The 24986-nt window shown below is 34.5% G+C and overlaps 1 protein-coding gene across 3 annotated transcripts in view; it reads left to right on the forward strand.

The window, feature by feature from the left end:
• The window catches only part of Nckx30C (solute carrier family 24 member Nckx30C), a 524219-nt gene that overhangs the window by 169008 nt on the left and 330225 nt on the right, over window positions 1-24986 (forward strand). The gene's annotated exons all lie outside the window — the stretch shown is intronic.

Genomic DNA, 24986 nt, shown 5'->3' on the forward strand with positions numbered 1-24986 from the left:
AAACGTGATGAAACATATCGCGATACAGTACGTAAAACTATTAGCTTGTGTGTTTTTCTTTATACAGTTTGAGCTTCCTCGTGGCTATGTGGATACCCTATGCATCTTTGGCTCGGGAGACCCAGATTCGGTTCCCGGCGGAAGCTCATACGGTTCCGATCCAATATGTTTCGATGCTCAAGTCGAATATGAAATCAAGTTAGAATCAAACTGATTTCAGTAGGCTACCGACCGCAGAATTTTGAGCACAGAGCTTTTTGAAGCAAACCGAAAAGTTATCACTTACTTCTGTACCTACTAATTTTTCAAGTAGGGTAAAGTCAGGACAGAACGCCCAGTAGGTTAGTTTGCTCAGGAGCCAGATTAAGGAGGGGGGGGGGGAGAAAAGAGATGGCGAGTTGTAATAAACGGAGAATTAGTAACTTCGCAAATAGAATAGTCAGTTAAATTCATGTGTCGATACAAACTGCTCGCTGAGAAACATGTTCCACGTTTTTGTGTGAATGGTGCAAGGTAAGTGTGTACAGATTCACAAACGTTCGGTGGAAATTCATAGGAATATTGTGTTACGAAACAATCAAATGGTGATGTGTATTTAAGTTAATTCATTCATGAAACTAGCGTTGTACATCGATACCCGCCAGTCAGAAAGTTCCGCCCAAGTTATGCGGGTTCGTTGTCTGCTACCTGAAGAGAACAGTTCGCGCAATCATGAAGTAGGAAGGATCGTGCATTCATTGAACGCAAAAATAATAGAGATCGCGCATACGGGATAAGTAACATATTGTTCGTGGACATCATACTTGAGAGAGTAATTAGAATATATGCAATAAGTATAAGAGCCCCTTCGTGGTTAAGCGGTTAGCGTACGCCCCTTTTGGCGTGGAAGACCGGGTTCGATTCCCGGCGGGAGCTCATGTGGTTCGGATTTCACCTTAATCAGTAGGTCCCGTCTCATATAGACTCGCTGCTGCAAAGGACGTTAAACTCAAAATCAACGCAATAACTGTAGTTGTTTTCTGTAGGCACATTAGCCCTGTGACCACCTCCAACCTCCGAAAATATTGATTTCTTTGATGGAATGTAGAGAATGTAGCTCCTATGAAGAGGAACGAACTTAACCCACAAACGCCCCTTGTGCCACCAGTGACCCACTTTATTTTTCACTACGTTACACGGGCTATATCATTCATTTAGCCAAACCACCGTTGTTCCACTTCAGGCACACTACCCGTTCTCTTGTTGTACGAATTTCGTTCAGTTTTCATCTCAGGTTTTCGATGTAACACGGTATTGTTCAAGACAGTTGCTAACGAATAAAACTGGTCTTGGGCGTTTGTGGGTTAAGTCAGACCCCCCAAAAAAAGATGTCTACTCCTCACTGTCTTAGTGCTCTGGCTATGGGCCTAAGGTAAATATTTGTTTCAGTTCTTTTTCTCTAAGTTAAGTAACTATCTATTTCAAGATTAATTGTGATTTTGGTGGCATAATTTATAATTATGTTTTCATAGTACCGGTAATAAATAATGTATCAGTACAGTAGTATTAAAAATATCCACTGTCAACTGTGTCGTTTCTAAAAATATTTTATATTTTCTTCATCATATCAGGTTGTTTCTGTAATTTTCATCATCGTGCGCAACCTTCCCCATCTGAACGAACTTCCTTATCCTTATAGAAAGATTGCGAAAAAATAGGTTTTGGAAAACGGCCACCACTATGAGGAGAATCACTTTCAACAATAATGCATTTAGGGACGCTTGCAAGATTTTTACCAAGGGGGAACAACCGATTTCAAGAGGAAAAAATGAAATGAAATATTTGAGTTTTACGACCCACTTTTATGCCGGTTAGGCTAAAGGAGACGGTGATTATGAGAAATGAATGAAATGGTGGAATGAAGAAAGTGGGAGGAAGCGGGAGAACTCCGAGAAAACCCATGCACACGGGGGGAGCAGGGTTTGAACCCGGAACCCCAAGCAGCAGAGGTGAACGCTGTATCACTGAGCCACCGCGGCCCCGATTTCAAGAGGGTAAAATGCTAATTCTAAGGGGGCGAAAAGACCGACATAAGCACAGTCGCGAATACATACACAGTTTGATGCACATGTGCACACAATACATTGTATAAAACAATTATTTAGTACATATTCTTACTAACTAAAGTAAAATTATACTACTGTAGATAAGTGCTATATTAAGTACTATATAAGTATATTAAGTACTATAGAATTGAACACCTTCGAAAATTCATAAGGTCAACAGCTTCCTTGTTGCTCGCTGCGGACGGCCGTGATTATGGAACTGGTGTTGTCCACAATGTACCCAACTGCATACTGTGTCATTCTTAACAATATTGCTTCAACAGTTGTTATTTTGTGTAAATTTGTTGAATTGTGTGTGACATATCCTTACTTTACACTACATCAAGTTATATTAAAATATTTATGCATAATCTATTTCACACAAACGTTTGAGAGTTTCATTATTATTGAATATACTTAGGTACTATGTAACTTTCACAGTGTTTGTTCTTTAATGGTATTGCTAAGCTATTCGTGTTCGAAGGCCTCAATTGACTAAGCATTTGAGAAGAAAATTACCATTAAACCTAATAATATTGGTAGAATCAACAAGTTTATGTAAGGTTCCGTACCGTCAACCGCTAGATCCCGATTACAATATTCTGCAATTTTCAATATTCGTTAAGATGAAATCAATTAAATGAATTGAATCTCCAAATTGAGTCTCCAATAATATACATGTCTCACGATATTGAGTAAACCACGAAGTATTGTAAACTAACTCCGATATTACATAAAAGATGAAATAATTAATATTAAGTTACTAAATGTCCTAAATAAACTGCGGTTTATTTTGCAACGTTAATTTAAAATATTGCTGGGCATTTACAAAAGCTAGTCATATCATCTACTAAAACATATATTCCCAAGGAATGCAGTGTCGTCCGCGATGGGCGCTGAAGCCTTTTCAGGGACGATGACGGGTTAAGAGTGAATTGAGGCCATTTATAGAAGAGATTAATAATCAATACTTTAATTCCTGATTTTCGGTCGGAAAATCATTAAAAATTTTAATTCTGTCGTATTGGTCATTATTTCTCAATAATTTAACCACATAAGCAGTAATGTATCACTAGTTTCTATAGTGACGTGTAATTTCAGTAGCTTTTTTACAATTAGTGCTCTCACGATTGTCTAAAGACCAACTGACATAGTTGGAATTTATCGTACTAAGAAATTTTAACACAAATAAGTTCGGTAGAGCTAATTTGTTATAGGTTTTTGGCACAGAGAAATAATTATCATGATCATACTTTTAGGCTTTATTTCAAAAAAACAAAGCGAAAGGAGTAAACTACAAATCACTGTGTTATGACATCAACTAAAGTAATATTTAGTGAAAGTAATCTTGCCCATTGCAAGAGATCTTGACACCACTGTTAATTGAAATAACAACCATAACAAGAATTTCTTTGCCTCACATCAGAAAACTAGTAAAATAAATGTCAGCCACAAGTTCGTAGAATTGTCCAAAAGACTGAACATTTCAACCAGCAGTAAATTAAGAAAACTTTGTTATTACTTTCGTCCGAGCCAAGACGGAAAATTGAAGAATCCAAGAGAACAGAACAGTTTAAATCTTCTCGTAAACTCATTAAGTGAATTTCTATGGTAGGATTTTGTTCCATTAACTGTTCATCATTCTACAATAATTGTTCCTTTATGCTTCTATACGCAAAATTAGGAGCTTAAATCCCGGAATATTTTTTTTTCGATTAAACAATTGTACAAATCACAGCCCATTTAACAGAACAAATCCAAGGGGCTATGTAAAACGTATCTTCTACTCGTATTGATAACTATAATTACAATAATTTAGGAAGGAGAATGGTTTTCTGGTTAATAATACAATATTGCAATCATTACTGCAACAAAACCAGCGATTTTTTAATAATAAATATTAGTATATTTTATCAGTTTTTTACAATTTAATTTCTAAAGCCAAACGCTCCATTAATTTAAAATAAAGTAACTATGGAAAATCACTAATCATAATTATATGGTTTATATAAATTTATTTTTTAAATTGGTTTCTTGCTATCAGCTTGATTACAAGGTTTCAGCAGTTCAATAAAATTGTGTGGACTCCCCTTTACCTCCTTCCAACAATTTTCAAACCTTTCTCCCCTGCTGTTACAGAAGTCGCCCTGAAACTTTTTTCTCCTTACACGTCCCATCAGATCATTAAGTCTGATCTCAGAAATTATCTAATTTTGGCAAGTTTCTTATTACTGGTATTGCGATATTCTGAGACAAATAGATTCGTCCTTATTAAAGCAATTTATCATGAGTTAATGATTGTTTGCATTTTAATTTCACATCATTTTACAAACATGTTTCTTATGTAAAAAAATTCCTTAGAAATTGTATTGTCTATAAATCTATATGGAAAATTCAGATTTTTTTTTATTTCTTCCCTGCACTAGAGTTTGGCAATGCGTTCAATAGTGTACTCAAGTATATCAAGAATATATCAAGTTCTCTGAAAAGTATGAAATGGCGAACAAAGTATGAAGTTTTGACCTTTGGAGGTCAAAATTAAGAATCAAAGAGAATCCCAAACTAAAAAAAGTAACATTATGTTCGCTATTTTGTTTGATGATTTGTCATTTATCCGGCAATATCATAATACTGTCGCTATAGAACTTCGGTGGTTTCTGGTCAAAATAGTGTGACACGTGGTTTTCACAGACCTCTTTTGAAACTAGTACAATGTGATTCATGAATTCTGTACAGAACAAAACGAAGTATAGTCTGAATTAAAACCTTCCAGCCAAGTTCTCTGAATTTCTGACGAGTCGTTACAAATTTACGGTGTTGTTATTGTGGTATACTCTTTCTGTTAACCACTTTCGGCCGATTCTTTCCAATTATTAGTGGACTTGCGCTAATTGTCGATAGTACAGGTCCGAGTTTAAAGTTTTGCCCGATGTTATGAAATACTTTTACTCTGTAATATTTTTACCGGCCGTAAAGATATGTGAGAACATCCTGAAATAGTCTTACTTTTCATCCGTTTCTCCTATACCAAACGTTCGATAGACACCAGAAGCTAATAACTATATTAATACATGACATATTTTTCATACAAAGTGCTCATCTCTTTGCAACAAATGGGGCTAAAATGATTTAAGAAAATCCTAAAATATTCTTACCCACAATCGTTTCTCCTTTACTAAGCATCATACGAACACCAAGTATGTAATGGAAGCGGAAATTTTGTCTTCAAACTGAATCTCAGATAAAGCAGTTATGTTCAGGTCTGGTATTAGGCAGGCCTATTAAGGTGTTCGACTTCATCCTGGTGGTCCTCAAAGCATGCTGAGAATTTTTCAGCTATGTGAATTGGTGCATTGTAATTACGGACTAATGCATCATTGCCCAAAACCAACAACCATGGGCGATAGAACGTCCATCGTCTAATAAAATAGCGACACATTCACTAACAATGACGCAACCACGTAAGAGTTAGCATAGGATCTGTCTGGAATCCAGGATATTGCGGCCCAAACTATCACAGGGCCGTCAAGTTTTACGGTTGCGCGGATAAACTGCGGATTACAAGCTTCTTAGGTGTCTGCTACACATAAGCACGGCTGGTTTGAAATATGGTGAATACTGTTTCATACGACCATATCACAGTTTCCAATAATCAGAGCTCAAGTTGCACATTAGGGATACCATTATCGGGTTTTATTTTTATTTATTTTATTTGAGATTAGCGTCCCCCAACAGTGAGGCTATATGAGACGTGGATTTACAGCTTAACGAGGTATCCGAACCACATGAGCTCCCGCTGGGAATCAAACCTGAGTCTCCCAATCATATGCCTTTAAAATACAATCACATGCCTATAAAAGAAAAAGGGTTACCTTTTACTGTGGTTAAAGACGGAACTTACAGAAGTTGGCGAATATGCATTATTATTTTTTTTTTAATATTGCATGTGCAGTGATGGGTGAGTATATAATGGCAACTTCTCAGCATATTAAATATGGAAGTTAATATAATATCGATTATCGAGGAGTGTAATAGTGTAGCGATACACTAGTATACTCTCAAAATGTGTGTTGAGATGAATTGTATGGTGTATTTAGGAAGGGGGCTTCCGGGCTTATGCCCCCCCGAAATCTTACTTACTATAGTAAAGTATATGAAATATCTTGCAGAATTTTTACATTTTCAGGCAAAGCCTCCCCCGAAAGTTAGCAAAGCCACCCCCGAAACAAAATCGTAAATACGCCACTGATTGTATCCAACAGTATCCAATGCTGAACAAGGAGATGTCCACTTATCTACATTCCCTTATTTGTTCCAGATGATAAAGCAAGTAAGGAAAACTCATTCGATCCGAAAGGGAGCATGTAGAAATGGGTAGTGGAACGCGATATGATTCGGAGAATATGTTCAAGTAACGTTAACGCTTACTTCATTTATTAGGAGCTGAGTTCCAGGTATATCCGAGTTCTGTCAAGAAATATCCGGTTCCTTTAACATCAGCATTTAGTAAAGAGTGTTTGCGAAAGTTTTTACTTATATCTCATTTTGGAATATATAAATTTGCCTGTATTTTACTTGTATTGATAGTTACGCACAAATGGTTGTTTTGTCGTACGTCAATCTATAGTGTCTTGCAAGAAGATATTTGTTTCAACGATGGATATTCAACAAACTGGAATTTCAGTGTGATCAGCCAAGAGTAAAGAATGTATATTATCCGCTAACTGTAGGGAATCGATCGTGAAAAATGTATAGAAAGAGTGATAAAGCACATTCTTAAGGTACATCACAATAAAGGGAGATGGATGAGACTAAGTATTTTTATTTGAACATAAGCGATTCTATTTATTATGAAATTATTAATCAGTTTAATGTGTGCAAGTGGAAATTAGGAGACATCGCGTTTGTATGTTAGGTTTTCATTACGGATTTTACCAAAGCTTTTTCTACGTCAAGTAGCAGTAAGTATACTGGTTTGTTTTTATTATAATGATTTTAATAGTGTTACAAACCAAGTCGGAAACTTGGTTGGTTGAGAGAAGATTATACCGTAATTCCTCAGATGAAGGCCTAGACTTTTGATCAAAATTACTTCAAATGTCTTGATTAAGGTGAGTCGTACTGGTACGAATCCACATTGGTAGGATCTCCTTCGGCTTCGGAAATAGAACTTTCCACGTTTTGCACTGTAGAATATGCTAATCATTACAGAATATGATTTTTGTAGCGTAACAAGTATATGTAAGATAATTCGAGATACTTCTTTGATATGATGATAAGCAATACTGTCAAATTTTGGAGCGGAGTTACGATCGTTTGAGCCGGCAGTTTCAAGATCGGTTGCAGAAACAAATGTAGTAAGTTTATGTTAATTGTCTGTTTAATATAAAATATGGGCGAGGAATTATGAATTGTTGTCGTAAAATAGACGATATATTGCTTCCAAAATGATTAGGAAGAGTTCTAATAGAAGCTTGACTTAAGTTTCTTTCACTTTTACTTTCTTTTAACCTGTAATTTATTTGCAAATGCGTTTCAATTGACATCATCCGTTTGGAGTGCACAGTTATTGAAAATGAGAGGATGTTTATTTTTCATATATTTTACTTTTAATAGATTGTACTTTCATTAGATATTTCTTGGATTGCCTTGTTGCGTATTTTAAATCATTGCAGATTATCTATCCATGTTTGTCTTTTTATATACTTTACATAATTTTGTATTATTCATGAATATTGTCATTTTATGGTTAGAGGAGAGATGTCAATAACATCTGTATGCATAAAATCCTTTAAATATATAAAATTATTGTGAATGGTTATTTTTCATAGATTTCCATTTAACATACTTGAGTCAGTAAACCGTTTTGCATTATTATGAAGAAACAACGTATTGTCTATGCCGTAAAAAATTGAACAAATTGAGTACAAAGAAATCACACATCCTTCTTTTCTGGTATCTTTCCGTCAATCATAAAACTATCCGACAAACATAACTGTAAATAATGGTAATCCATATTGAACGTACATGGAAATATACATTTAAAGACCCCAATACGTCGTATTTTTATGCTTCATCGAAAAAATACTGCTAATGGAGGAATTACATATTGTACCAAAAGTTCTAAAGTTTGACCTGACAGCTTATATAAGTGACATGGTTTTTATCTTATCTGTTTGTTAAAAACTTTGAGTAATTATGATTTTGGAACACTTATCTAAACTAAAAACATTTCTATCAGCAAAAAGCACTCTAAAGTAACTGAAGTAGAAAATATATATGTTACGGCATGTTTTTGTGAAGGAAGATGAGAAAGAAGCCATGAGAAATATAGAAGGTAGAAGAGAAGAGAAATAAAGCCAAAATGAGCCACCAATAGCTCCAGGGAATATCCAGTAATGTGTTTCCCTATCTCTTCAAAGGGACAAAAGATTCCCGAAGGCTACTTCCTTTCCATCAATTTCTGCTGACTGCTGATGTTGATCTGTACGCATTAACTCCAAAGTAATGGATCGAAAACAGTAGATGGTTTCTGTCAGGACTTCTACAACATCCGTTGGCGACAATTTAAATCACCATAATGTTACACGATGAGGGAAAATTTAAAAGAACAAATTGTTGGTGGAAAATTACGAATTGCACATTTTTAAATGTGAAAAGTAATACTGCGATAAGTATATGGATGTTCAACATAAAGTTATACATGAAAATTTGTTGCTTTTAAAAGTGAGTCTTTCAGTGATAATGAAGAAATATAAAGAATACAACATTCACATTAAAGCATTCATTTTACACAATACAAATAGCATTAAAGTACGAGTGATTAAGCACAGTAAAAAAATTAATTTATTAAAGAATGAAAGGGACGAAGAGGCTTAATCATTGCGAAATTAAAATACTGCTAATTTTATAGTAATTATGTGATATCTTCAAATAGATAAAATCAAAATCTGTTACAAGAGCACGCTAGACAATATTATTTTGCATGAGCAACGGTTATCACGAGTTACCAAGTAGTAGCTTTCTGTCTGCAGCCATTTAAAAGCGCGAAAATAAATGCTGATTTTCCAAATGGCTGGAAATCGAAAGAAGATAAGTGAGTCGTGATAAAATATCACATGTAAAATAATACTGTCTAGCAAGCTATTGTTTCACTTTTCGATTCTCTTTCATCTATTTGAAGATATCAGATAATTATTTCTATTCTAAAATTAGCGGTATTTTAATTTCGTCGTGATGGGGACTCTTAAAGAATCTTTTGGGAAGGAACTACTTCTCGTATCAAAACGGATATTTTGAATTAAATTATAAATTTGAAAACTGTTGAGTCTTCGGGGTAAGATGTAACAAACCAGAAGAGGGATGCTATCCCTTCTGTTGCGCTCCGGTGTTGTCACTAAATATGTCATTCCAAGTAAACACAATATCCTTTTATGTTTACTAAAAATAATGGTTAAAAGAAAACTAAAATGAAAATTTGAAGAACAAAGTGTCCGAGAAGTCAGAAGAATTACGTAGAGCACTTGAAGATTTACACGTGTATTCATTGCTTAGAAAAACAGAACTGAAGACTGCGATCATGTAATAATCAACAGCTCGTGCGATATAATGTTTCTCAGTTGAAAACAACATTTTGGAGAATCATCTTAGCAACATATTTCGTGGATTTTAAAATTATCTCCAAATTTTAATAGTACAATTTGCGAATTATATTTGCATTCAAATACGATTGCGTACAATTGACCGAACACAATACCTATAGACTTCTCAGATTAAGTATAAATAACATCGGATGGCAACAATGACACAACATTTTCGATTAAATATTCACTAGAAATCTGTTTTAAATCTTTGACTAAGAAACGATAAATTGTAGGACTCAAAAACGTTTCCATGTTGTGTGCATGGTGGTAATTCTATAGTGCACAAGATGGAAACGTCTGTTAGTTTGAATTTAATATTCTTCTTAGCAACCAAGGGCATGTGAAACTCGGCAAGCACGTGAGAAAATGATAGAGTGAAGCTGTTTTCTTGAACAAAACCTGAGTAGTGATTTGAAACCCATTTTAAGTAGTAAAACTCGTTTTACATGTCCTTACTACTGAAAAGCGATATTAAACATCGAGAAATTACTCAATAGTCTGAATTTCCCTAAATTTTAAAATTCTACCTGGATAAGACAACGTACATAGAAACGATATATGTTTGCCATTGCATATAAGATGAGATTAATTACTTTTCAATAGGTTTTCTGTAACGTTATAATGTTGTCTAGCATCTGTTAGTGTTCTTTACTTTGTTGATACCTAGTAGAGTGTATCATAAATACATAGCATATATTAATTTATAAAAGACCATAAACAGTTCAACAACAACACTCAATTTTTTTTTTTTTTTAACACAGAACTTTTCCAACTGTCATTTTTACTACTTCATGAACAGAGTTTATCCGCAATTCCCCATTTTGAAGTCTTGTTCATTTTGAAATCCATTTTGAGACGCTTGTTGTTGAATGACATTACCGATGCGTTTCAAACATATTATTCGTGTTACTTTTTACGTATTCTTCATTTATAAAGATTATCAATAATTACCCATCATCCATGACCGAGTTTATCAAGATTGTATGTTGCAATATCAGGTTTAGGGATTAAACTTCCAGTTACCTATTTCTCTGTGATGGGCTCCATGAATTCGTTACAAGCGTGTATTCCTGTTAGTCACGTTAAAAAAAATAGAAACAATCCCAACAGCCAATCTGGTTCTGCTCTGAAAGTAGCACATGATGCCCGCCAAATTGTCTGCCACCTTCAGAGAAAGAAAGAAAGAGAGAGAGAGAAATGGAAGAGAAGGAAAGGAGAAAATGAAGAACCCAACAAACCCTGAAGTTCGCGTGTACAGCACAAATTACTTTTTCAGTTGGTTTCTACAGCAAAGGGGAGAGTATTGACACACCAGTTAAAAGCCGAATGAAAAGACGGAAATAAAAATGATGGAGTAGTTGCAAGTGCTCTCATTTCGTTTTATTTGACAACTTAGTACAGGTATCAAAGACACAAGCAAGTAGAGTAACCTATATGAAAAACTACAGGGTGTCCAATATACAATGCAACCGTGAATATGGGATAATAGAACTTTGGAACCTGAAGCGATACACTAATAATGGTAATAACAAAATGAAACCTTCTTTATGCATATATTTTTAAACTAGGAAGCAACGATTGAATTACATTAGGAACGACACAGAATTGCTAGATGTAAGCGAAGGTGTTTTTTTTTTTTTTTTTTTTTTTTGCAAAACATATAAATTGACTCATGACTTATACGTATGGATGTTCTGTCGTTAATTTTCAGTTTGTTTAGTTGGAGTGGCTTGGAAACCATGGAGAAGAAAAAAGATTTTTTTATTTCCACCGATAACTAATCAGATAAGGCCTCTGTAAGGGGGAACTAGGGAAATCGTAATTTTCATAAATTAAAACTCTGAATTGGCAACATTGCTGATGTTTCAGTGCATCAAAAGGTGTGCTAAGAATCTGTCTACAGTATTCAATTTCTGAAAACAACGAAATAGAAACTTTGAAATTATCATGATAAAACTTTTATTTATATGCACCCGGTAACACTGCTATTAATTTCTATGGGGTTCCTTAAAGCAAGAGGTATACAAGAACAATTCTCGAACTATACAAGACCTGGACACAAACATTCCCAGTGCCATTGAGAACATTAACACTTCTACTCTTCGTAAAGTTGCTGCCAACATGATGAAACGTGTGAACCAGTGTTCGAATCGAAACAGGAGGCACTTCCATCATCTGCTGTAGAGCTGATAACACATTTCGTGATGCCGGGTGCATGTAAGTAAAAATTTTATCATGATAATTTCAAAGTTTCTTTTTCATTGTTTTTAGGAATTGCATAATGTAGACAGATTCTTAACACACCTTTTGATGCACTGAAACATCAGCAATGTTGCAAATTCAGAGTGTTAATTTATGAAAACTACGATTTCCCTAGTTCCCCCTTACAGAGACCTCATCCGATTAATTATCGGTGAAAATAAAAAAAATCTTCTTTCTGCTCCATGGTTTCCAAGATACTCCAACTAAACAAACTGAAAAATAACGACATTACATCCATACGTATGAGTCATGAGTCAATTTATATGTTTTGCAAAAAAAAAAAAAAAAAAAAAAAAAAAAAAGATTTACACCTTCGCTTACATCTGGCAACACTGTGTGGTTCCTAGTGTACTTCAATCGTTGCTTTCTAGCTTAAAAATATATGCATAAACACGGTTTCATTTTAGTATAACCATTATTTGTGTAGCGCTTCAGGTTCAAAAGTTCTACTATCCCAAGCTCTGCGTTGCATTGTATATTGGACACCCTGTATTAATAATTTTTCATAAAATCACAGTTTTTAGTAAAGCAAACTTTCATATTACTAGAAATATGAGACTGTGTTAGCCAAATAATTATCTACATCAATACTTTACTTTCAGAATTGTATATTTGTTTGTTGTGCCTCATCACATTGATACGTTACAGATATTGTGATGGTCATAAGAAAAACTATTTTAGTGTGAAACACGTAAGAAAAATAACGTGTGAAAAGATAAGCTGCCCAGCTTTCAACATATTCCTGATACACACTCAAGTACTTATTGTAGTGTCGCACCAGTTTTCTTATATCTTCGTTGTACTCTGTGCGTCCAATGTATTCAATCATGTATGACAGTACTCATCAGCAATGAGGAAGAAGTGCTTTTCGAAAGGAAGGAACATTCGACTTAGCATGCAACATACCTCACCTACAATCCTTCAGTTTGAGCCAGAAAAATTTCGAGTTGTGACTCTAAAAATTAAAAAAAAAATAACAACTGAGAATCCTTCCAATTGTTAAGTGCGGGGTGCATCTATCAGTTTTTCTTTTTATTTGTATTTGTTCCGGAAGTTAAAAGACTCTATGTGCAGAAACCACTTCCTCACTGGTGGTAGACTTAAAAACGCTTTGAATACATTGGCGTCAACGGAGCACAAAAAAATTGGAAAATTTAATATCACACTATGATAAGTGATTGAGTGTGTATAGCGATTATATTAAAAAATAAAGTGTGTAATATATGTCACATAATTGTTTTTGCATACATCATTTGTCGCTTGTACGTGTTCACACAAACACAGGCTTTTCTATGACACTTGTATCATTTTATTTTATACTCACTTTCAATTTTTGTTCTGAAGATGGCAAATAAAGTAGAAGTTTCTCTTGGTGCAGCACAAATTATAAAATTTGAGGAAATGTTTGTTCCCTCCTACTTTTGACTTCTTTTTCTCTCTCCTTCTATTAGAGTTGCCAGAAACATTCATGTTCATTCATTTAATCCATTTTTGTGTGATATTATTAGAAACACTTGAAAAAAAATGCTTTTGCACTCTCATATTCATTTCCCTAATAATTATCTTGCGTATTGAAAATTAATGAAGCAATTAAAACCTGATAGATGAAATTGCCATCGATAGTGAAAGTGGCACTCTACTGATCTTCCGGTCAGTTATAGAAAAAAAAAAAACATTATATATTTTAATGAACCAAACAGGTATTTCATAGTGTGAAAGAATCAAAGCGCAAAAATTCATGGGAATAATGGCAAACAATTGTTTCCGCAGATAAGTTGAACATGTGATTCAGCATGAGAAAAAAGTTAGTTGTGACAACTTATTGAAAATATAAGAAATATTAATTTCATATTACATACAACATCATTTCACTACAAATTTTTATTTTTAGGATTTTGATTGTCTTCTTCCCTATGTCCATTCATATAATTACTTTCACAGCATTGTTACGTCTTAAAAATGCTGTTTTGAATTATGATGCCTAATCTTATTTATTTACAAACTGCTGTACTCGCATTTTTATTTTGATCTTCGAATTTTTTATACGTTCTTACAAAAAAATAGCTACATTAATACTATGTAGTTTGTCCCAGTTGTCAGTTGTATATTTGGATATTCTTGTCCACAGCTCGTGAAGTAGAGCTGTGGGTTGGATTATAAATCTGAAAGTATATTTTGAAAAATTTATTTCTATTTCTCGTTTTCTCCAAACTCCTCTGTCTCAAACTGAGTGTAAAAGCCTAGTAAGATAGTTATACATGAGTAGAATTAAGATCTGTGCTCTGATTTTTTTATTTAAAAAACATAAAATAATTTTTTATGCGATTCTTGGTTCACACTAAGTGAAAATGGAAAGAGAGAAAAACGACGAATATGAACAATGAAAAGGAAAGCTTACTACCAAAAGTGTGTATATAGTGACTTACTGCCTATAAAATTTTCGGAATACCAATTAAGATCTTGTGTAGATACGTGCGACAGATATCAATGAGTACTAATGTACATGTTGCATGTGTTCACTCTCTTTTCGTTGTTTTTGCGATCCCTATCTTTTGGGTATTCTAATCACATTATTACAGAAAAACAAATTCAAAAGTAACTAGTTGTATTCTCGAGTACCAATATCATACGGTTCGTGTATAATATAAATATGCATAACGCTGGCATTGAAGTCAATTCTCAAATTCTTAACCTTGATGCATAATAGGAATCTCAGAAGCGACGGATGTTGAAATTTGATATCCTTCGAAATATTGGTAGAATTAAAGTGTTGCTGATGTGTGGTATTAACTTTGTTTGCATTAAAATTGCGTAATACTTTGTAAACGAAAATTATCCCATCTAATTCTTAGGATTAAGTTAGTGTGGCTCATTAGACCATTACACACACAATTAATTATAAATGTCAGTGATATATGGTGTTCATTTGTTAAAACACTCCAAACAATAAAGATTCACCTTACAAGGGAACATCTTATTTTGATAGTAGTGTTGCGCAATCAAACAATGCGCAATCGATAGAGAAGTGAAGAAAAGTAAGAAATCCAAAGTTTTACGGGCCGACACCCAGAAACACAAGAGATACAGAGGAAAGAAGGATCTTGAATCATGTGAAAATAGCAATGCAAAAGATACACTAACGGAAAGAACTCCAAAATGATTCAAGTAATCAAAATGGCATTTACACAACATTATAGTAAGCATTGTACCCACAGACGTGCTCAATAACATCTTAGGTAATGCAGTGTTGCCAACTGAATACAAAATGAAGTTCTCCTCAAGCTACCCTCTCCTCGTAGGGACCAACATACTGCGGAGCGCTTTATCAACAGCAACACTGCGAAACTGACTACCAATAATGTGTGAGGTGATACAACATTATATGCATCAGAAAAGTGAGCCTCCTAATCAATTGTCAATCCAAGCGCTTCCATCATTTCAGTTTTGTGTGTTGTGTTTGATACTATTCTGATTTTCTACTTGAGCAAAACTGCTTCGACACTGTGCTTCGTCCCTTATTTTCGTACTTCAGTGATTATATTATTGTTTGTGGTCTCATATTTTGGTTTTAATTAGTTCGAATCGTGTACTGTATGACCATTCTACATCCAAGATTCATCTAGGAATTGATACAGGCCTATCCTCAAATGTTCGAATCAAGACGTCACAGGTATGGCTCTACTCATAGCTAGATTTGCTAGATGTTATAATTTGCGTTCCGTGCCACTTACAAAACTTCATTTTGTGCTTACTTGGCAACACTGTATTATATATGATGTTATTGAACATGTTTGTGGGTACAATGTTTGCTTACTATACTGTTGTGTTAAAGTCATTTTGATTACTTTAATCATTGTGAAGTTCTTTCTGTGTCAGTGTATCTTTTGTATTGCTATCTTCACATGATTCAAGATCCTTCATTCCTCCGTATCTCCTGTGTTTCTGGGTGTCGGCTCGTAAATATCTGGATTTCTTACTTTCCTTCACTCCTCTATCGATTGCGCATTGTTTGATTGGGCAATTCTACTATCAATATAAGATGTTCCCTTGTTAGACTGGAGAAATGGTTATCCTTTGTTTTCCATGATCATTTGGCCATGCAATGTATAATTCGTAGGATATGATGCTTTATTTTTTTTAAATTTGAACACTTACAGTGTTCCTCTAAAATGTAATAAAGAAATAACGGCCATGTTTTTTAATATTCAATTAGAACTGAACAATCTACATAAAATTTGCAATCGATCAGTGAAAATGACATCTTTCTAGAGCCTGTGGTTCCCGAGAACTCACTTTCGAAAGAATTGCTCACAAACATAAACTTTTCTAGCATTTTAATATGTAGACCAGCTGAACCTGCACTCTCTTCACAGCGCATCATTCACATATGAGCACGAATTTCCTTGTCATTCTTCACATCTGTACATATCCCTTTACAGATACAAGTGAAGGGCGTCTTAATAAAAATCGGCAAAGGATACAATAAAGGGGAGATTTTTCAATTATTTTTTCAATATCTTGCACCGTTTGCAAGATTTGAGCCTTCTTCCGGTTGGAGTATCTAATTCATGTACGATCAGTGTTTTCTTTCTTCTTGCATGTAGTATGTAATATGCAAATACATTACACATACAATTATTTATAATGTCAGTGATATTTGACGTTCATTGGGAAAACACTTCTTTTCCATTATCATTTGGCCATGAAACAAACGTCGGAAAGATATACTAGCCCTGTACACAAATGTGTGGTATTGGGATGTACAACTCGTAGGATATGGTGCTTTACATTTTTAAAATGTCAGTACTTCCAGTGTACACTAATAATGTAATAAAGAAACAAAAGTCATTTAAAAATATTCAAATAGAACTGGACAATCTACATAAAATTTGCAATCGATCAGTGAGAACGGCATTTTTCTAGAGCTTGTGGTTTCCGACATATCATTATCAAAAGAATTGTCCTCAAACATATAAACGTCCTCAAACATATAAACTTTGTTCGATCACAGACATATAAACCTAGCATTTTAATACATAGATTTGAGAGTTTATGTTTCACCATTATTCCCTTTAAATTAACGGAGGCAGTGAGGAATGAATAATGATTATGAAATGAACTAGCTGAAATGCCCACTCTTCGCAAAGAGATAATAGGATTATGGAAAGTAATTGAACCCACTGCCTCTTAAGATACGCATAAAGGATGATTTTTGACTTATATGATGTCGAAAGTATCATAATTCATCTCGGTGACCCCGAGAATTATTGACTAGACAATAATATCGATCGTTCTCTATTATTTTTACAAGTCACCCATTCTTATCTCGAATTCTTACTCAGTAATAATGGAGGTTGAATTTGAACTTAAACGGTAATGTGATGTTACGATTCATCTCGCCGTCTCCAAAAACTATTTATTCCATTCTAATATCGATCGTTTTTTTATTATTTGTATATGCTACACTCTTTCCACCCTTACTCCTAGGAGTAAGAGAGATATCTCACCCTCACTGGGGACTAAATTTGGACTTAAATGGCATCAGAAGAATCATAGTCATCTCAATCATTCTATTTTTCGTTAACCTCATAAGTAATGGTGTACCAAGTTTGGTTTAAATTGATTCATATGTTCCAGAGTTATGCTGCAACATACATACGTATTTTTATATATTAAGATCATAAATAAAGCCTCCCCGACGCTCTAAAATGAAAATTTGAAAATCGTTGGGGTACGTGTCTCCTTATTTTTAACTGGGAGTTTTTATAACGAGCTTCATTTTTCTAACTTGACGGGCTTGTGAGATACTTTATTTTTATCGTAAATTTTGAGCTTCTTGAGCTTTTAACCCCTTTGAGTATTATTTTTGGGCGAACTAATATGATAAAACCTACGATTGGGCATGGTCCATTCATGTACCAAAAATTATCAAAATCGGCGAAGTGCTTTAGGAGGAGTTAGCCACAAAACTTTTATATGTAGGATAGACAGATGGTGAAAGGACAAAAGTAACAGTTATAATCTGAGAGATTCAAGCCAGCAACAGACATTTTTGCTTGATGTAATTCCTTAGATTGCTCAACCGTCTTGATTGTTTTAGATCGATAGTTGAATGTAAGGTATGAATCATATTTTTCTGACTGGAAACTGTATACCAGTAAAGAGGGAGAGTTTGTTGATTTGTAGACACAGGTTGGTTTCCTGTATTTCCTTGATCTTGGAAATTAGAACGAAACGGCATGTACTTTTGGTGTGCAGCTCGTACAAGCAAGACGAAATGTCTAACAAGTTCTCTTAACACTGTTAAAATAATAACTTATTTGGTTCTTCTGCATCAACAATATAAAAACAAAAATTAATTCGTAAAGGTAAGATCTCAAGGCTCTTCGTTTTCCGTTAGAATGTTTCATCTTACTAGAGTTATTATTTGCTTCTTCCAGAATATATACACTATTCCTAATGATAGTAACTTGGTGTATTGCTACATGATTGGTAACATGCTTTCTATGTATGTTATAAGACTGACAGTTTTATGTTTATTACTTGTGTATTGACTCGCTTCTTCTATATAATATTTGATAGGTACTAACTAAATTTTTGTTCATGTGAACAAAACCTCCAATATGAAACCTCCGCTGCTGGGTTCTAATTCAAATAAGAGGTGTGTCTATGAAGCCGGGAACCAACAGCGGTTGCTTTCTGAGCGTTAGTATACCCACATAGGGCAAGGAACATACCTGCCACAAGGAACTTGATTAGGCAACGGATTGTTCTTTGTATTTTTTTCATGGCCCCATGTAGCATAGTCGCTAACGCTCTCGCCTTTGATGCAAGCTTTGCCAGGTTCGATTCTTAGCGGAGACACTTGTTTGGAAAGGTATAACAACCTTTTCAGGCCATCCATCTTCAGTGAGGTTTTTTCCTGTCTTTTTCTGATTCACACCAAGCAAATGCCAGGATGGTGTCTAATATAAAGGTCGCAGCCGCTTCCTTCTTTTCGAATTCCTTTCTTCCTTTCCCATTTCCCTGACTAGTGTGATCGCCGAGGTATCGTCCTATATATATGGCGGGTTAAACTTGCTCTAAATGCCGAAAACCCAGAAATATAATTCTTTTGTATTTTTTCCTTTTAAAAATCGTATACACATTAACATTAAAGTACTAATTAATGTACTTTCCAAATTTATTAGAAAAGTAGTCTCTTCATGTATTACATGACCAATTATGTTATGTTATTTATGTTATTTTATTCTTAGTGTTCTAACGCGACGGTTAATTTTAAAGTTAGAGTTATTTTCGCTGAGTGATTGAGATTTGGGTAACAATTCCATTACGGTTGCACACAAAACTGTCGAAAATAAAGTAACATCAATCGACATGGCGTTCGAATGATAGGTCTCTCGCGGCCGACTAAGGGAAGACCACTGATCTATTACACTGAAGAAGGACTGACACAAACAGAGGTGGCAATCAGTTCAACAGGATACTCGTTAGAGTTAAATAATCTATTCTGCCATTGGCCGTTGCTAACCGAGGACAAGGGGCTGGCTGAGCCCTTCGGCAACTTTCAGTTCTTTGCTGGCTAGAAAAGAAAAGTCAACCTAAAATATTACTATTTTTCGCCTGTTGCTTCCTCGAGAAACTGCAAGTATATTATTATTATTATTATTATTATTATTATTATTATTATTATTATTATTATTATTATTATTATTATTATTATTATTATTATAGAGGTTTCTGTCCTTACTAACATAATAACGTCTCCACACATTCTGGAAAGAGGAATAGGTTTAGTTGTTTCTTGTTTTCAGGAATTCGAGCATTGTCAGAAGAAATTTTAGAAGTGGTTCAAATCACACTGAGCTGTGCTAATTGTTCAATGCACTGTCTTGTCCAAAAAAAACCTTGCCCATCCACCTTGCTTTAGAAGGTCATATTCTGGCAATCGTACGTAGAAAGTTCTAATACTTTGGCTTTAATTGCCTAAAAATTCAGGATTTGTTTAGTTTACTTCCAGATGTAGTAAGAGCACAGGACTTTTGAAAGAAAGGTGTGTGGCATTTTTTTTTAACAAGATTTACGCATTGCAAATGCTTTTTCTTTCTATGAAGTTCATCAAAGAATACCTTATTTCATACCTAGGTAATAATAACATTTATGTACTAACTGTATGAAACTATTAGTATACGGGGAATTTGAGTTGTCCTCTTTTCTTCATATCGATCTTATCTTATTCTTCTTGGTACGGGCTGGGTTGGAAATTCAAGAAATAAAATCGATTCATGTTGAGCAATGTTATGGTAGACTTTCGGTAAGAGAAAAGGCCAGAATTGTGTTGCCTGTCAAGTGTCATGAAAACCAGTAAAGTGCATGATTACTGAAATCAATCTTCTCCGGAGCATGATGTAGAAAATTTTTAAATTTCAAAACTTCTACTGGAAAAGTAATAACACATTCTATAACAATGGAACCTGACCTCTCACTGAAAATACTCGAAAGATTCTTGCTCTAAATTCAAAGAAATATCCGTCTTTCTCACAGGAATTGAGATTGCTATGAGATTGCTTTCGTATTGTCGTGGAAAGGAACAAATATAATTTCAAGCACATTTCAAACACAAACTCCGACTAGTTCTCCCAGGATAATAAAATATAAAAAATAAACATGGTGGAACGTTTGAGACTGATGGTGGAAAACGGGACAATTTTGAATTAAAATAATGTATTTCGTTGCTTATCCAATTCATTTCAGACCTTATAACAATCTTTTACATTGTTCTGGTCATGTGCATATGTTACCTATGGTCCTCAATTATTTAAATACACTAAATACATTTGTATATAGTACATCTTAATCAACTTCGAACTCATATCCTGAAAATATTCATTATATATTATTTACTGCATAATACTCAGAAAATACATTATAGAAACTTTCAGTGTAATTTCTATACATTAATCTGACAGAAATAGAATCAAACTTTTGTGTTCTTGTTAGCTTATTATGTATGTGGTCATGAAGTGTGTCAAACTATTGTATAATCCTGTTTTTTAATTCCTATTTCTGGTTTTAGTGACAGTTTTTGCTTGATGTATATCAAAAGCTGAACATATTCCCATTTTTCTTCTTTTCATCCTATCTGAGTTTAATTTTAGAAAACAAACACAAATTTAATTACTTTCGTTCTCATTTTCAATTTAAGTTTAACTTACAATTATTGATTATTCTGGTCTTCTTTAACATATATGATGTATTCAAGTCACTAATCGGATTTAAAATACTATTGCAAAATTTATCGAATTATTTTAGCATTAGTCTACAGCAGATGAAAGAATAATACGTATATTTGAAGGAGGTTACTACTAGCTATATTCACTGGCACGTAAATGTTCCCCATTACCTGAACGAAAATCTTTCATAACTTATTTGAATTAGACATAATTTTCTATAGATTAACTAGCCTAATGCAGCTCAGCAGCTTTTAACGATATGTAAATGTATACATTTCCTTTAACCAATCAAACTACTCTTTCGTTTACCATTCTACTTATTCCTAGCCTGTCAGCGTAGTATTCTTTTTCTTTGCTGTTTTCCAGTTTGAAGCACGTACATGATATTCAGTTCCGTTCTGTTCAGATGCAACTCTATAACGCATTTGCAATGCCCATGCCTTTCCAACTATACGATACTAGCATATATTACCCGCTTCGCTGGGTTGAAATGAAAATTTAAATGCACAACTCCATATCTCATGTGTTTAATACCCGTTAAATATGCTTGCAGTAAATGTTAACATTATATCGCCTGTCATTTATGTTAACCCGCCGAGTGACACGGTCATGCGGGTTGCATATAAATACGTTTATTTTTACCTATGATGAACTAACAAAGGATTTGTACGTTATGGACACTTGAATGGTCAATTATCTCAAGACACTGGTAATTAAAAATTAAAGTGATATGATAAAAACAATCTAGGGTCCAAATCCTAATAACCCCCCAAAAATGAAAGAAATTGGTTCAGCCGTATTAGCGTGATGAGGGAACAAAGGATTTGTACGTTCTCTTTTATATATATAGATGTAAAGATAATTGGACATATATTCCTGTATATGAATGAGGAACGTCCAAACACAAATTTTGGTTATTATAATATGGAATCTGCAATCTTGATTAATGTCTATGAGAGATTTAGGAATATAGTGTAAGTTGCGAAGCTTAATGTTATTTTTTGTTTACGTGTTCTGTCTACGCTCTGTCCAGGTTCCATCTCGCGTCACAGAACAGACCTTTAAGCCCCTGCCCTTACACACGTATAAGGTAATCACAATCTCACCATGACTAAGGAAAACCGTTGTCTACCTTCTTGCGATAGGCGCGAGAGGAAGAAATAGGATAACTCTAAACTCTGCGATGATTGCGTGAACGGAAGGGTGAGTGAGGTTTATTCTCATTCTCACGGGAAAGAAACTGATTCGTATTGTTTCAAGGGCGAAGAACTCTGCAGTAGATACAGATATTTATTAATGAAAACATGTGAAGTTAGAAATACGTCAGATGTCTTGGTAAGCAATGATCAGGCAGCGACTTTAGCCCAAGGCTGTTGGTAATGATATGTTAGGGTAAACTCCGTACTATGTGAGGAGTAGAAAGGCAGTATGCAGTAAATTGACCAGACGGTAATAATGACAATATCCAACCTTGCTAATGACCAAAAATGGCAAGAAAGGTTGAATAAAGTGGCAAATGCGTTGTGTGTGTGTCGCGAGTAACTGTGTCGAACATTATGACGGTAAAAAACCTACGGAAAAACCTAATCCGTGAAGAGGAACACTGATCAGAAGAAACCCCCTGTGACAGGTCCAACCAAACATTAAAGCACATTGTCACTCAGAACCGTCGAACGACTGAAGTGCAAGTAACGTTAAAACTCAAGCAACACCTCTCACAGTTTGTGTCGACAATGACACTCATGATATGGACACACGGAGTAGGGTTGCATGGGCGAAACCACTGATAAAGGATCATCACGTTTCAGTACGACGCCAATGGTGTCGCGAACACGCAACATAAACCACTGATGACTCAGAACGACTGATATGAACTGATGAGTCATGTTCCGCAATGACTCCCCCAAACCGTGAAACATGGCGGCAGCACTGTGGTGCTATGGGCGGCAATATTCTGATTTTCAATTGGTCCTGTGCTGATGCTTAATAGTCTGGTCACTGACCGTGATTATATCTCCATATTACGGACCCATGTGCATTCTATGGTTCAGATTTTTTTGAACAATGACGCCATATTTCAGGATAATAATGCGACAACTGAAGTTGTTGCAACGTGATATGAGGAATATCGAGATGCAGTGAATAGCCCGTTTGACACACCCATCCCTGCACCTGAACATAACTGAACTTATATGATCCGTTTTGGAGACACGAATCCGGCACAGATCTGTCTCCATCTTCTCTCACGAAGCTGATTGATGTACTCCACGCGTAATGGTATTATTCCACTTGCTAACATTCACGGCCTTTATGATTCCATTGCACGTCGCATCAAAAATGTTCTGAGGGTGAAAGTTGGTCCCACGCCATACTAGTATAGTAAATTGCAATTTTCTCAGGTATTTACATTAAATCGATAAGTATCTGCATTCGCAGCATTATGTATGCTTTGTGACGTCAATTTAGAAATTATTCTAAAGGAAAAATAAAATACTTTCTTAAGCCACTTTACAGTTTCGGAATTCGATAACATCTGATGTGTCGAAATAAATAATTCTCTACTTATTGTTATTAATAAGTAGAGAATAGCAATGTCGAAAAAATAAATTTTCAAATTTTACAAAGAAATATAAACATAAATTTACTATTTTGAAGGTCAGAATTATCGTGGATTTGAATCAAGTTTCAAGCCATATAGGGTAGAGAAATTGTGAGAAACCCTACAAGAAATTCAATAAATTTGGCACACACTAAACTGGCGGAACTTCACGCATTTTTGGACCTTCTTCATAGTTATGTAATTAGAAAACACGTCTTTATCATGAGGCAGCATAGTAGAAGAATGTGTAATTCAGATTCTATGTTAAACATTAGGTCTCGTCTTGATGCTGGAAATGAATAGTGGCTTGAATTACTCATTTTTTAAAAACGAAATCGAGTGCATACTTCAATTTCAATGCATCATGAAAATATTATTGAGTTCAAATTTCACAATTTAATAAAAGCTATAAACATAATTTATTTATTTATTTATATTTTTTAAAGTTCTTAATATATTTATTACAATTCAAAATTATTCGACATTCAACTAAAATAACAACAGGCATAAATGAGGAATGGAACAATAATTGCTAACAGAATAACAGAAAAATATAATAATTTGAATAAAATTGTAACAATTGCATTAAATAAATGTACGAAACAATTAAGAAAAAATAATTAAGTCAACGGGAAATATATTTCGATAGTCGAACCAAAGGAAGGGGTAGAAAACCACCTATCAACGGCATCATATTTAGTGTTACTGTCTGCTTTTCTACGCCATCCAATGATATTGGCTATAAACATAACAATTTATCTCAAATGAAGCTAGTTAACTCTTCATTATTACTTAGTTTAAATATCCGTTTAAAATTACATTTTAATAAATATATGTGTACAGAGATGACTGCTGATTACGCTCAAAAGTTTTTGAATGTTTCAAACGGTTTAAAGAGGTGCGAGAAATGATTACAGATGATCGACGTCCTGGCGACCTTGTACTTCAGAAATAGACTCAAAACATTAAAAAAGTCGACGATGTCACTCAGAAAGATCGTCGCTTGAGTTTTTGGGCTATTGCTTAGATCACAGGAATTGACCAAGGAAATGTCAATTTTTACATGAAAGTTTAAATATGAAGAGTTGTGATCAAAATTGATGTCAAGAAACTTAACATTGGAACAAACGGAAACTTGGATGTACGTGTGTGCTGATATTTTGAC

Source organism: Thermobia domestica, chromosome 2, assembly GCF_964235325.1.
Source record: "Thermobia domestica chromosome 2, izTheDome1.hap1.1, whole genome shotgun sequence".
Taxonomy (NCBI): Eukaryota; Metazoa; Arthropoda; class Insecta; order Zygentoma; family Lepismatidae; genus Thermobia; species Thermobia domestica.